The sequence below is a fragment of the Ambystoma mexicanum genome, chromosome 12 (assembly GCF_040938575.1).
Source record: "Ambystoma mexicanum isolate Mex_15411 chromosome 12, UKY_AmexF1_1, whole genome shotgun sequence".
Taxonomy (NCBI): Eukaryota; Metazoa; Chordata; class Amphibia; order Caudata; family Ambystomatidae; genus Ambystoma; species Ambystoma mexicanum.
In genome coordinates, this window is record NC_090936.1 from 1,100,399,565 (window position 1) to 1,100,414,647 (window position 15,083).

At 45.0% G+C, this 15,083-nt stretch overlaps 1 protein-coding gene across 4 annotated transcripts in view; it reads right to left on the minus strand.

Moving 5' to 3' along the window:
- Positions 1-9,310: 9,310 nt before the first annotated feature.
- The window catches only part of LOC138514280 (uncharacterized), a 314,981-nt gene continuing 309,208 nt past the window's right edge, over positions 9,311-15,083 (minus strand). For all 4 annotated transcript variants that reach the window (XM_069629661.1, XM_069629659.1, XM_069629658.1 and 1 more), the window contains one exon: positions 9,311-11,258. The gene's annotated coding sequence lies outside the window, so the exon portion shown is untranslated. The remainder of the gene's footprint in view (positions 11,259-15,083) is intronic.

A 15,083-nucleotide genomic window follows, 5' to 3' on the forward strand; every position in this document is an offset into this window, starting at 1 on the left:
CTTGACAGGGCTATTGAGTTGAAGGAATGTTGTCAACCTGCCTGAGATTCCGCCCATGGTCGTTAAGTCTAGCACCTTCCCTACGTTTTCAGCATGGGACAAGGCGGTTCACTCAAGAATAGCACACTCTTGGGCTTCTTCGGCACGAGGACACAGTTCTATTACAAGCATCAGGGCCTTCTATGCCCAAGCCTCTTAAGTTATCAAATGTCTCTTCACCCGAAGGGCCTGATGTATCAAACGAATGAAAAGTTCCTTTCCAAGTATTCAAGTAGGACGATGCACTCTTCACTCTTTATCCCTCTCAGCAGGGCTCAGATCCCCTTTTCTACCACAATCTTTTCTTGGGTGACTCACGGTTCACCCAGGATCACCCTCAGCCAGGTTCAGATCCCTTTTCACAATTAGTCTCCCTCAGCCGGGCTCGGACCAATTACAGTTCGTAAATCTTTTCTTAGGTGACTCACGGTGCACCCCGGATCCCGCTCAGCCGGGCTCAGACCCCTTTTCCCAATTAGTCTCTCTCAGTCGGAATCTGGCCAATTAAAGTTCATATTAGCTATCGAAGACTTTCAAATGTGCACTGGATTTGGCTTGACCCATTGCAGGACCACTTAGATTTCACAGTTCACAATTTTACACTCTCAGTTGGATACCTAACAGAGATCTTCAAATGAGCACCCACGTGGCGCCGGACCCCTCTGTATGTGTCATCTACCTTGGTTTCAGAAAGTTCAGTCACTCCTTGGATATTCAATTATATTTGTGTCGCTCCTCACATATGCCTTGCACTCTGTTCCTTGCAGATTTCTTCATACAATATTGCCACTTGCAACCTTGGTTCTAACACAGACCAGTCTGTTATCGGTCTCCCCAACTCACCGGCTGTGCTGACTTTACTGGAGCAGCTTTGTTGTAGGAGTCAAGGACAGTATCATGCTGGCAATCACTCCTCCCCGCCTCGGCTATCAATGCGGGAGTGCCCTAGGTACCTCCGACACATAATGCACCTTTCTTCAGCTTTAATTCCCAGTCTTATGTTTCTTATTCTCGAGGGCTCATGAAAGTAGCTGTTTCCTTCCTTTGAAAAGCCAAGGGCAATGACCTCCTTGCAACTCTTTCTGGTCTTGCTGTCTTTGTCCTCGTATTAAACTGCCTTCTCGGAACTGCTGCTTCCTTGTGTGTTTTGCCTTGCTCAGAGTGTTCTTACGTGTACCGCCTTTTATCCATGTGGGGAAGTGTGATGGAAGTCAAGTGTGTGTAATTATCAGTAATTGCCTGACTCTGCCTGACTCTCGTGTTGGGACATGTCAGGTACACGTCCGTTGTCGCTCACGATGAACTGTCCGTGAGAAAGTGTTTGTGTCGGAAAAGGGGGAGGTGTTTGAATTCCTAGGTATCCTACCTGGTAGGATGGGGAAGGGGATACAGGGTCTCACACTCTGGTGTCCCACTTTCACTCCCCGAGGATCTCTCATCCAGGTGATCTTCCCGAACTGGTCCACCCCCTGGAACTGGATCCAAAAACTATGGTAGTGTCCTGGTCACCTGGATGACAGAACCCCGGGGACTAGGGAAGGGCAGGAACTGGGTGGGCATGGCCATAGGGATTAGCATGGCCATGGGCAGTCAATGGGTGGGCAAATAACCAAATAACACCTACAAGGTGTGTGTCCCTCCTCACATTCCATTTCTCTCTATCTGTACTTTAATGCAATAGTTTCAGCTTATAGGTGGAACAAGCATCACCTAAAAGCCCAAATTAAAAAGGAGCACCCAAATGCATGCAGACAGTAGTTATCATTTTAACAAGTGTTCACTTATTCACAGAAAGGACTAGTGTATTGACATTATAGACGCTGTAGGGTGAACAATGCTAAGGTGCGGCATGATTGGTATGTCAGAGACTATGGGGCTCATTCTGACCCTGCCGATTTGGACAAAAAGTGCTGGCATTTCCATATACTGGCATATTTCCAGAACGGCAGAGTACAAGTTTGCCAGTGGGTGTTTACTGATTTACCTCCAGCAACAGCTGGAGGTAAATCAGGCCCCCACCGGCAAAAACAGCTGGTATTGCCGGCACTGGTATTACCGGTGCCGGTAATACTAGCAATCCCACGGGGAAGGACCACTGTTGCCAGCACCTGGAATATCCCGGTAATAGGCACAGGTAACACTGTTGGTCTATTTGCTGGTATCCTGGAGGATTTACGTCCAGGATACCGGCAAACTCAGGATGACCCCCTGCGTGACAGCTGGACCAAATGTGTCGTTGCACTTCATAGGGGGGCAGTGCTAAAGGTGGAAAGGGATCTAGAATAAACCAGAATATCAAACACCGAGCAAGTAACATTGACTCTGTCTATTTGGAATATGTATAAGGGAGAATTGGAACACTTTTAAATAACATTAAAAGCATCAGTGGGTCAGAGATAATTGACAAAATGTTAGTTTCCAACTCATGTGAAAGTGAATTTGTAGTACACTATGATTAAAAATAGGAAGTGCTTGCTTACTGGAGGGTGTCAGATGGGTGCTACTTTTTCTATTGGTCTTCAAATCCCTATTTGGATTCCCATATCAGTGGTGAAAGCGGAATTACAACTGGAATCTAACAAGTGGATTACATTAGAAGAAGCTGATGTCATGCTTCAAAAAGAAGATTGCAGTAGGACAAGTGTATCCAAGTATTCCATGCATGCCAAACGAAAACATTTGCCAAAATCATCTTTGTTGAGCGGAAACGAGGCCAAGTTTAGCTAAATCACTGGTTGATGAGGCCAAACCCAGGGTAAAACGGGAGCAAATTATTATAAGGTTTCTAAGCGGGGACCCGGGGTTCGAAACTGTGTTGCTTTGCGTTGTCTTACATCCAAGACAAGCACGTTGCCTCTGAGCTATCCTCCAAAACTTCAGAAGCGTGTGTCTCAGGCTCCACAACAAACAAGTGAATGATTAATTATCAGACCATTGACTTAAAAGCGAATTGGGGAGGAAGGCAAAAAAGAACAAAAATAGAAGAATGTGTAATACCGAAAAATAAGCCAGAATTGTGTAAAACGGTAGCACTGTTGAAACCCTTATTAAAAAGTTTTCACGCTTTCATTCCAAGGATGAAATCAGCTTTGCTTGAAATAAATCATTTCATAAGCAAATTGAAATGAAAACCATTTTCTTGCACAAGAACATGAACTTCTGTAAGGGGTAGAATCCGCCGTAGAATATAATGTATGGAGTTGAAAACTTAAAGGGATGGTCTAGTAAAAAATTTTATTTAAAAAATAGATAGGCCACATAAAAAAAAAAATACTAGCCACATAAAAAAAAAATACTAGCATCCTCCGTTTTAAAACTTCCTATGTAAATTTTTGAGCTATTCAAGCTCAAAATTCGAAAAAGCAAGCACAGGGGCGCAGCCATTTTGTGAAATGGAGGCCCTCCTGTGCTGGCTTTTGCTTTTGCGGCACTAATGAAGGAAAAGCCAGCCAGCTGTAGTAAACAAAGTCTACCGCTGGGTGGCTTTCCCTTCATTAGTGCCGGGACTCGGAGGACGCGGACCGGGGACCAGAGCAGGAAAGCTGCAGCTGAATCTCGGTAAGTGCTATTTATTGTTTTTACAAAAAATAAGCACTAGCTGCGTTTTTGTTTCTAAGTTTTCCGGGCTGGAGGAGCCCGGAAAACTTAGAAATAAAACCGCAGCTTTAAAAACGTTGTATTTATGTTTGCGGTCGCTTTTGACTGCAAACATAAATACAACGTTATTGTGTCGGAAAACGCTGCGGTTTTTCTTTCCAAGTTTCTCAGGCTCCTCCGGCTCGTGTTATGCCTGAAGCTGCTGACAGGCTGCAAAACGAGTTCCCTGGTCTCTCTTCTCCAACAAACCACTCTCATAGACCCCAGACATGAGGTGCTCAAAGTCTAGCACCTTGACTGGCATAAACTAAAGTAGGATGGATTGCAGGCGCTGAAGGATTACAGGGGAGGGAAAGTAGGGATCCATGAGTGAAGTAGGACTAGAGACGAGGGGGTTTAGAAGGATGCAAGACATTCTCCTCGTCTATAGTATACAATTTCAGTTCACATTGTTTCTCAGTCTTTATATAAAACACACTTTCAAGTTCTCATGGCAAGTGAGAAGATCAAACAGAAGGGTGCAGCAGGTTGTAGGCCGGTTTCTTACCAGAAACAGGAGGAAAGTTCTCTTCCCACAGGTCACCATCGCCAAATGACTCTCAGGTAATCATGTGGGGGGGGGGTCCTTCGAGATGGAACACAGTTCACAGGTACACATTCAGCAATGTGATGTACTGGGCCTGGGGAGGATTGTGAACTGATCTATTTAGGCACTTGGCAGCGGGCCCCTTCAAGTGTGCCAGGGCTGCTTCAATGTTGGTTTAGGGCTGACCCTGTGTGCGTGGTCACTTCTTACCCCCTTACCTCTTAATCCATTGGCCGGCCGGCCACCGCATCTATCAACAGAGACAAGGCAATTTACAAGCATTGACAATGCCAACAGTTTGGGCTTTTCTGTAGGCATGGGAAAGGCGCTTGCCAGGCACTGCCATAGTAATACTAACTAGCTATTGATGGTAGCAGGTGCAAAATGGTGCATTTAATAGCAGTGCCTGGCAAATGCCTAATACTTGTACACAATCCAAAACGGTTGGCTTTGCCAATGCTTGTTGATATGTAGTTCTGTACTGGCACGTGTTTCCATTCTGCCGAGCACTGGTGTGGATATTAAAGGCTTTTTTATTGGGGCCTGGAACCGTTTAGTCTTCATTGGAGCATTTTGTGACCCTTTTTAGATTGTGCAACAGTGTTCAGAAATGGAGAGAAAAAGGCTGAACATGATCAGTGCTGCATTGGTTTGGAAGTTGAGTGTTCGTTATGTTGATGCATAACTGGCATTGCATTCTGCCGTTCAGGTAGATTTCCATGGATTATGTATTTCAGCCATACCCCTGCCATTCAGCATCTTCTTCCCCATTCCAAGTCTGCCTGTTCCAGGCTGGCCTTACCCTATCCTGTCAAGAACAAGATAGGGGATCGCAAGTAGCCCATGTACCGCCTTCTCCACCACCATGTTTGTGGAGGGCAGACATCATCATGAACCCTGAAATGCCCCACTGTTACACATGTATCATGTTAGTTATACCAAAGGTATGATTAACACTGTTCACCACCTATTTTCAACTCATACATCATCAGTCCCCGCCCACTGAGATATGGCAGATCGAAGTATGGTACTCTTTGAAGGTTGAAGGATCCGATGGCATCAGACACAGTTGAATATCATTAATATGAATGTGTTGGGCCCCTTTGTGAGACATTTCATGAAGTTCAAATGTGACCACACTCACAATCCATCACAAGTGAGAGATGCTCAAACCTTCTGAAGCACCCAAACTAAGGATGATGCCGAAATAACCAGCTCATCACTATTATATTTTATGCGGCTATAGGCGGCTTCTTGGTGAAAGGAAGAGGTGAATGGATGAAAGAACCTTTTGTTTTGTATGAAATAATTATTTGCTCATATAAATAATACTGTCACAGAGTATCCCCGTTTACTTGAGAGTCCTTACATGGGTGAAGTGGATGTGGGTTTCACATGGTGGAAAATGCACGCAGGGTGTGGTTTGGGCAGGCGATAGGTGAGTGGGTGGTTCTGGAAGGATGTGGTTAACACAAACTGGTCTTATTCAGGTCTTGTTTGTGAAGCAAGGGTATCACAGTGTGCTGGTTCTAGAATGGAATAGGACCTTATGATTGGTTGGATGAGTGGGTGTCTACCCTAATGAAAGGTTTATAAGGGGTGTTGCGTTGAGGACGTTCTGGGAGAACCAGAGATTATGGAGCAAATGAGAATTTCTAATTTGGTCACGTACTGTCACTGACCCCTGAGAGAAAGGTCAGTACGAGCTTCATGATCCCTTCCAAAAAGTGGGCTGGACTCAGAGAGAGAGCGTGATTGCCCGTGTAGATGGTGGATGAGTCCCTGGAGGATATACTCTTGTTGGGTTTAGCTTGACTTGAGGGTTTGGACTGCAGCGTATTCCAATAGATCCCTGGTGGAGGACAGGCGCATGTATGTGGTAAAATATTTGGGTACTTCTGGCTAATCGCAGGCCAGGGAAGCTGAGGGCAAAAAGAAATGGGTGGTTATAGTTCAGCCTTCTTAAATGGATGTTGTGTTTCTGGCCTGCTAGACTCCCAGAGACACCTGGGACCAGAAGAAAGTATGAGAAAGCTGTGCGTATAGGGCAACCGAAAGTGTGGACTCGAAAGAACCCAAACGTTAAGAGACACCTAAGTGGTAGAAGGGGGGCCTGCAGTTTCAGAGCGCAGTTTGGACAACTCCCTGCACTGACTTTGAGGCACTAGAGGAAGCTTGGTGCAGGGGATACAGGGGCTTGAGCAAAGGTAAACTGGAATTGTGGCACCTAGGGAGTGTAGCGAGGCCCACGACCTTGAGAAGTCCCAATCCTTCTGTGACCTACAGGGTATTCAAGGAGCACCTGGCAGAGCTGTGAACAGGAAGTCAGGATAGTTGATAAAGGTTGGGATGCTGAACACGTTATGGCTGGTTCTAGAACTAAAAGTAGTTGATTGGTACATGAGTGATGCACTGAGAAAAATGAGTACGAGGAATTAAGGTGTCCTCCTGTTGGGGCACAGTGTTAGGGTAGTGAGACTATGGTATTGAAGGCTAGAACACTCTGATTTGATTTGATTAGATTTTTGCATTTAATACGTGCATAACCATTGGAACCAAGCAAACAATTGCATCTTGGCGCGGGTGATGTAATAAAACAGGAACAAAGAGCTAGATTTATCATAGACATTTATTCAAAAACAAAGGTCTTCAGCTTTTTTCTAAAATCACTCAGTGTCTCAATTTTCCAAAGTTCATGTGGCAAGGAATTCTAGGCACGAGATGCTGCACACGAAAAGCGTCTATCGCGCCAGGACAAAGAGCTAGATGATGGAACCACTAGCATATGTTGCCCTGAGGACCGTAGGCAATGGTCTGGGTGGTATGTAGTGATCTTTGAGGAAAGATATACAGGGGCAGTTCCTCATGGACACTTAAAGATCAGACAAAGGACCTTAAACAGAGTTCTTTGCTGTACCAGCAACCAGTAAGGAGTTCTCCGAAACTGAGAGATGGGAAGCGTCTCTGTAAAGAATAAATCAGCCTAATGGCTCCATTCTGAGCGACCTGCAGACGCTGGATTTGGCCTTTTGGGATTCCCATTAGCAGGGCATTGCAGTAGTCTAATCTAGAATTTACCAATGGGCCAACAATCAAAGGGCGATCTTTCTCTGAGACAAGTGGCAGCAAAGGTTTCAACAATCTAAGATGATAGTACACAGATTTTACCATTTCATTTACCTGTTGATTACTGCCCGGATTCGCCTGCATTATACAGAAGGGATATCTGTTTGTGATCTGGAGAAGATGACTCTAAGGATAGCAGATGTCAGTTGGGAATAATGGTGAAGACACTTGAAGTAACCATTACTATGTATGACTGCTTATATTTGTACATATGACATCCAAATCCTGATCCGGCTTGATCAGGACCAAATTGTGTTCTCAGCTTGTCTTCATGACTGCCTTAAAGTAGTCAGCGCCTGGATGGACCAAAACTGGCTCAAGCTCAACGGCGATAAAACAGAAGTGATGGTGGTGGGCTGCCACCCCAACCTCTCACTATGGACCCCTGCCTTTTGGCCCACATCGTTGGGTCCATTGCCTAGTCCAGTCAAGAAAGTGAAGAACAAAGGGGTTATTTTTCTGACTCTCTCTCCATGTCAAATCAGGTTACTGCTGTCTGTCAGTCTGCCCATCACCAGATCAGGGTTCTAAAGAGGGTCCTGCCTATGATCCCGGAAGCCATGCGTCCTCCCGTGGTGGCTGCGCTGGTCCTTTCATGGTTGGACTATTGCAACTCCCTGTATCTATCTCAACCGATTGGCTTGCTCCAACGGCTTCAACGTATGCAGAACCTGGCAGCCAGATTAGCCACTGGCTCCCCTTATGGTGCCCATATTTCACTGGTGCTTCGTCAACTCCATTGGCTACCGGTGGCGCAGCGAGTTAAGTTCAAGTCATTATGTATTGTCCATCGGGCAATCCATGGCTTAGGAGCTGAATTCCTCCAATCCAAATTCTCTCGATATATTCCAGCACGTAATCTGCGCTCTTTGACCACTAACCTACTTATGATTCCCAGGTTTAACTGGGAAAGACTCGGCGGCAGAGCCTTTTCCATTGCCGCGGCTAAGCTTTGGAACACTCTCCCACTATTACTCAAATCTAGCTCCAACCATTTGTCTTTCAGGAAAGCTTTGAAAACCACTCTGTTCTAGCTTTCTGACTCTCTGTCGATCCTCTCTAGCCTGTAGCTTCCTCACCAGCGCCATGATGCCTTTGGACGACCGCGCGCTTTACAAATTTTCATAACATACCATGTACCCCTTGCCGCTGGTCTCCAGAGAACTGGATGTACCAGGGTAATTGTCTGTAGGCTCCAAATGTGTTTTTGTAGTCCACAATCAATACTAGAGTGGTGGCACTGTTGCACTGTTTTGAGGATTGGAGCACTTAGATATGGGGAAGGGACATATAGTGCTAGGTGTTGGCATGCCCTACACCAGTAGAATGCAGAAAGGAATTAAAAGTATAAACCTACCAGGGATGACTTGTGAGAAATGCATCACACATGAAGCCAATTATTTAAATAGCTGAAGGGGGCAGGGGGGGGGCAATGCACAGATTTTAGCCCCACATCAGACAACACCACCGGAGGTGGCAAACTATCGGGAGATGTTTTACAATGGCGTGAAGGTTGATAGATAGAGATGATATGTCTTGATGAAGTGAGGGGAATAGACTTGATGTCACCAAAGGTGCTCCGCTTCTTGAGAGGACGTTTACCTTTTGTACCATTGCGGCAGCAGAGACCTCGCAACTCCCCCTCCTCCCTCCATCTGATTTCACTTACGCATGGATGGAAGGTCATTCAGAGCTTCCACCGTGTCTGCATCATGCTGGGATTTTCTTGGTGTCTGACAACTTTTATTCAACAAGTTAGAATCATGTCTTATGTATTGCGCATTATTTCAGTATTCGAGTTAGTCATGTAATATTTTCAATATTCCACATGTCGTTTTGGATGATCGAGCTGAATGTTTGTTATTGGAATTGTATTATTATCTTAGCCACATCACTTGCCTTGTTTGTACAGAGCTGTGATTTATGGATTGGGGAAAATCGAACAATGAATTCAGCAGCACATCAATCATCAAATATATATTTATTGAGTTTAAAAAGAATACCATCTGAATATTTTAACAGCACATGCATAAACTTTAATACTTCATTAAGATGAGGATATATAAAACGCAGTCTGTAATCTATTTCAAATTGCTCAGGTTAAAGTAATATTAACTTTTTTTAAACAAAAAATCCACCATATGCACTGTAACTATGCTCTTAAATATTTCACATGTCTGCGTAACACTCAGAGCAATCCACGGCCAGGGAGCAGAATTCGTACAAAAGAAAATCACCATTTACCAGCCGACCAGAACACTCAGATCCAGCGAAGACATCCGCCTGGAACCTAAACCGTACAGGAGGAAAAAAAACTTGGTGGATTAGCTTTCTCTTGCCTAGCGGCTAAACTTTGGAACTCCCTCCTGAGAGAAATACAAACCATGAAGGACCATCTAAAATTCAGCAAACTTCTAAAAACCTGGCTCTTCAACTCAGAACAGGACGAAAACAAATTTGCAACAGCCACACCCCGTGGAATGAACACACAAATGGCAAGACGGGGAACTAGCACAGACCACGACGAAGTGCAGGGAAGTAGAGAGGCCTCTGAATGGGAGGCAGACCCAGGTGCACCCGTTGCCATAGAGGGTCCTACTGTAAACAAAGGAGAGAGATGGGACCGACCTAATTGAACCACAGACAGAGGGCATTAGAATAAAAGGGGAAAGAGTGGCGACTGAACCAATAGACCACGGGCCCAGGGAGCAAAAGGGCACAGATAAGCGATGCCCCATCCTCAAGGGGCCGTTGGAGGTGATGTTGCTGCACATCAGGATGCGCCAGGGGGTAAAGTGATGTGGACATCCCTCAGTCCAAACACGGGGGTGGAGAGGGTACGACCAGTAAATAGCCCTGTTAACGACCCACACCTCTGCACAGAAAATAGGAGTGGGAATTGTAGCACACCACAATGTACGACACTGGAAGGGATATGTGCCGCAGGTGGAAAAAACTGGAGGAATATGAAAAGGTATTGCCACTAACCAACACCACTTAAAAACTCATCCCTCAGCATACACCTCAAACCCTGAATTAAACACAACCATACATCTACAGCACAACAAACCACACACACTTTACTACATTGCAACAATGAAACAAACCACACATAGCCTTGCACAACAGCACATGACTGCTACTGACCAAACATTCACACCTACGCTCAACGAACAGTGTAAACCGGACTGAAGCATCCAACAGCACATCCCAGCTCTCGTGCTCTTTTTTCTCACACAATCCTACTAACTTACCCCCCCAAGCCTTACCCTCTTGCTTTACAGATCCACCAGAGTGCCAAGGGACCACTCACGTGGTGATAGTGTGCAGTATAAAAAACCTTTAACATGCACAGTACAAATATTGTTCACATTAACATTAACATAACATAACAATAATGACAATCTCTTTAGCTTCATTTAATTATGTGTCTGTCTGGGTGGTCTTTAAACATGTATGCAATTTTAACTCCATGTTCCTATGTCATTTACCATCTGTTTACATGGCTGAGGTACACACCTTGGGAAGAGGTTTGGCACTCTATTGCATCTATACAGATATTGCTAATAATGCAAATCACATGACCTAACTAATGGCGCATTGTTGCTCCTTGGCCTGGTGCTTATCGCCCAGAGGCAATTCCAGATGTAGACAGTGAGTACTGAGCAGGGAGGGGATTGGTGGTAAGTGGACCCTATGTGAATATTGACCCCACAATGCCCACGCGGCATAGCACGGTCCTAGTGATTCCTGTACATCTCTTGTGATCTCTTTCTGATCTCTCGTGCTCACTGGAAGAGTTTCCCATGTGATGGTGCCTATAGCAGATCTCCTGATGTGTGAGGTCTAGTCCTTGACATGTCCAGCAGAACCTTGTACTGATCTTCAGTTAATGTGGTTGTATATTGACCTGAGAAAACAAAAAAACACTATTATCACATTTCACCAGTAAATGACATTCTTCACCTCATTTCATCTGAATTTGACTAAGATGTCAGCATTCATCAAGAGAGATAAGAAATTACAACAATATACTTGTGTTAATCCTAAGGACATTTCGATTATCACAGCTACTTGTTCAGAGCTCTGATCATATTTAATGCACTTTCTTCCTGAAAATCTTGGATAAGAAGGGGCAGGAAGAATGGACAGGTGTTGGAAATATCGGGAGAGACAGGGAGGAAGTTTAGTGCAATGTTAGTCATGCACAAGGAATCCCACATAGGGGAGACACAGATGCAGCTCTTGTCTTGCGAGCCCCCATACAGGGGTGATATTCACATTGCATGCTCTCCACTTCACGTTTCCAGCTACACACCTCCCACACACTTTCCCCCATGTACAAATGATCACGCACATTACAGTCATTGTAGTGCGACAGGCGTTGGCGCATCGTAGCAGGGCGCTGGTGCGCCTGCTCACCACAACTATCAGATAGTCAAGATCTGGTCATAAAACCGGTTGACAAGGGGGGCGGAATCTTCATTGTGAGCTCTGATCAGGACCTTCAAAGTTATAAACCATTGAAAAAGGATCCGACGAAGGACCTGATATCAGAGATCTCTGAAATTGTTTCCTTCGCATTGGAGCGCGATTGGATTACGGAAAAAGAATCTGACTTCTTAACTACATCCCAAGGCAGAACTCCCTGCCTGTATGCCTTACCCAAGGTACAGAAAGACTCCATAAACCCCCCTGGTAGAGCAATTGTCTCCGGGTGTGGGTCTATATTGGAGCCTCTGTGCAAATTTGTTGATTTTTTCCTGAAACCGATCAGTGTTACTACAGAATCATATATCCCGGACACGATGCATAGCATACAGATCTTCGAGAACTTAGACTTTGACCCACAAAAACAAATTCTGGTGACACTAGACATCAAGTCCCTATATACGAGCATTCCACAACAGGCGGCCATAGATTGCATATACGAACTTCTGATTACAGCCAATTTGCAAACACAGGTCCCTCCAGCATTTATTATTGAAATCATGACCCTGGCTCTATGTAAACATTTGTTTGTGTTCAACAACCAGTTTTACCTACAAACAAAGGGGACGGCCATGGGTGCGACATTTGCTCCAAGTAGGACCATTCTTTTTATGGCCTCCTTTGAGAGCAAATACATTTTCAATCAAATTAACCCCTGGCGGAACAATATCAAACAATGGTGTCGCTATATATACAATGTCATTTGTCTATGGGAAGGCTCAGAGGAATCATTAAAGACCTTCTTTGTCTGGCAGAATACATGTAGCAATGATATTCAGTTTACAATGGAACACAGTAACTCCACAATCCACTTTTTAGATCTTGTAACCTACGTACCGGAATACTTTACTTTACTACATTTTGCTAGTGACCATCTGCAACACATTAAGGAGAACTACCCGTACGGACTGTTTCTGAGGATCCGCAGAAACTGCACCTCGCTGGATGATTTATATCACAATGCTACACTTCTGAGTATCAGACTCCGCCAGAGGGTATACCCCAACAAATTGGTCTCACGATTCAAGAAACAAGCTTGTTTCACTTGTCAGGATTTACTCCTGACCCCTAAAACATCTGCACATAAGGAAGGAGAAGACCAAATTACCTGTGTGGTTACCCATGGCCACCATGTATTTAATACCAAAAAGATAATTTACAAGTACTGGCCAATAGTCAGACTTTTAATAACGAACCAACAGAAACCAAGGTTTGCCTTAAAAAGATCTTGCAATCTAAAGGAACATCTGGTCCACTCCATGTACACTAGGAAAATTACTCAGGGGAGTCTTTGGACATTACCCTTGCGGTTCCTGCTCAGTATGTCAATTCACGAGTAAAACACAACACTTCCAAGTGGGGGAAAGAACATGGACTCTTAAAGATTTGTCCAATTGTAAAACTAACCAAGTTGTGTATTGCGTCGAGTGTCCCTGCCAGCTAAGGTATGTGGGCCAAACGATGCGAAACATAGGCATCCGAATATCGGAACACCGCTCAAAAATCTGGTGTAAAAACCTATCCTCACCATTAGTGCAACATTATGTCGAGAATCGGCATATCCCTAATGATCTGAAATGGTGGGTCCTTGAATGGGTCCGGACTGGCCCAAACATCCAAGACCGCTTGCTGGATCTGGAATTCAGATGGATATATAGGATTGACTCTGTGGCACAGGGACTTAATGAACAATTCCTTCCGTATCACTGATTACGGTTCAAAATTAAAAACTCCCCACACTTTCTATCTGCTCACCCAATCTAGCACCAAGTACCTATTTTAATGACCTGCCATTGAGACAATCACGTGGCACACTGAGGAACACTTGTCCCTAACCAGCCACTCAGACTGTGGCTTTCTCTCAATATATATGAGAGCATGGTGAGTCTAATTAGCCCCTCTGATTACCTCTCTTCAGGTCGCAACACGATTCACATGGATCCGCTGCCAGAAGCACTTTCCGATGACATGGGGTCAATCTTCAATTTTTACTTAACATGCTGCTCTCAATGCTACGTTTGCCACACTGTTTACAATCATTACGAGCGGAGTTTTTTTTGTGCATTTTTTTGCCTTTTCTTCTAACATCATTCAATTCCATTTACTACCTTCCACCCTCGCCAAAAGGGACCCACGTGGGGCGCTCTGAGGACAGACATTTCTTTAATAAAATGCTCGAGCCACTGCCACTGAACGTATTCTTCCTAGCTTCCGCACACAGACGAAGCATCCAATCAGGATTGACGGGCTGATTGGATACTGCACACACACCCACGTTGTCGTGGATACCCAGGTTTCAGTTTCCGCATTCAGATGTGGCATCCAATCAGGCTCTGCATATTCGCTCACCTGATTGGATGCCACACACACGCACCCAGAAAGACATAGGGATCCGGCCGGCTCCCCGCTGGAGACCCGCAACACATTTCAGCCTCCTGTCGGCTGACTCTCAACAAGATTAGTTCTGCTCAACGCGCTCCCTGAAAACTTTTTGCAAGCTAGCGCACCGTGAGGTGGACCTGGGATAGAGCACAGACCACGCGCTGCTCCGTGCCATTGTGTTGGATCCAACTCTTTCCTCCCCTGGCCGGCGCCGAACACAGGTACATGCTTTAGGCAAATGTTGTAGAATACACTTGGGCTCCTGACCCTATAATAACCTATGGGAGAGGTGAATTTAGATTAGAATTGAAATAAGAATACGACCAACGGTATTCATTGAACTATACCACCCCTCTTCTTTCTTTGTTTTTGCTGTTCTTACCCAGCACCCGGAAAGACGTACTGGGGGACCTTCAATGAATATTTCCTGTGCATACTGTACACAGAATAAAAAACAGCTCACTCAGTGACGTTGACTGGAGCACTCTATGGGGCACTAAAAGGTGCACATACAGGTAACACCCGATGTCACTATTAAATTGATATAATGTACAGTACCCATGTGCAGTTTGTACACCAATGCAGGACGGTACGACCAATGTCTCATTATGCCCACTTCCTTACTTTAGCGAATTTGGACTAGCTGACTCCCTGCATGTTCAACCCGACTGCCCGGTGCCACTTAGCTCTACCAGTTTAGAGCTCCCCATGAGAAAGCACTACAGAGGCAACCCGAGATGAGAGCAGTACCCTAAGGGGGCGTTTTCTTGTGAAGAACACTTCCAGCATTTCCATGGTGAGTCGATTTGAAATCCCTTGCCCCTCACCACGGTCTGTTTGAGATAGTAAATTATTCCCAAAC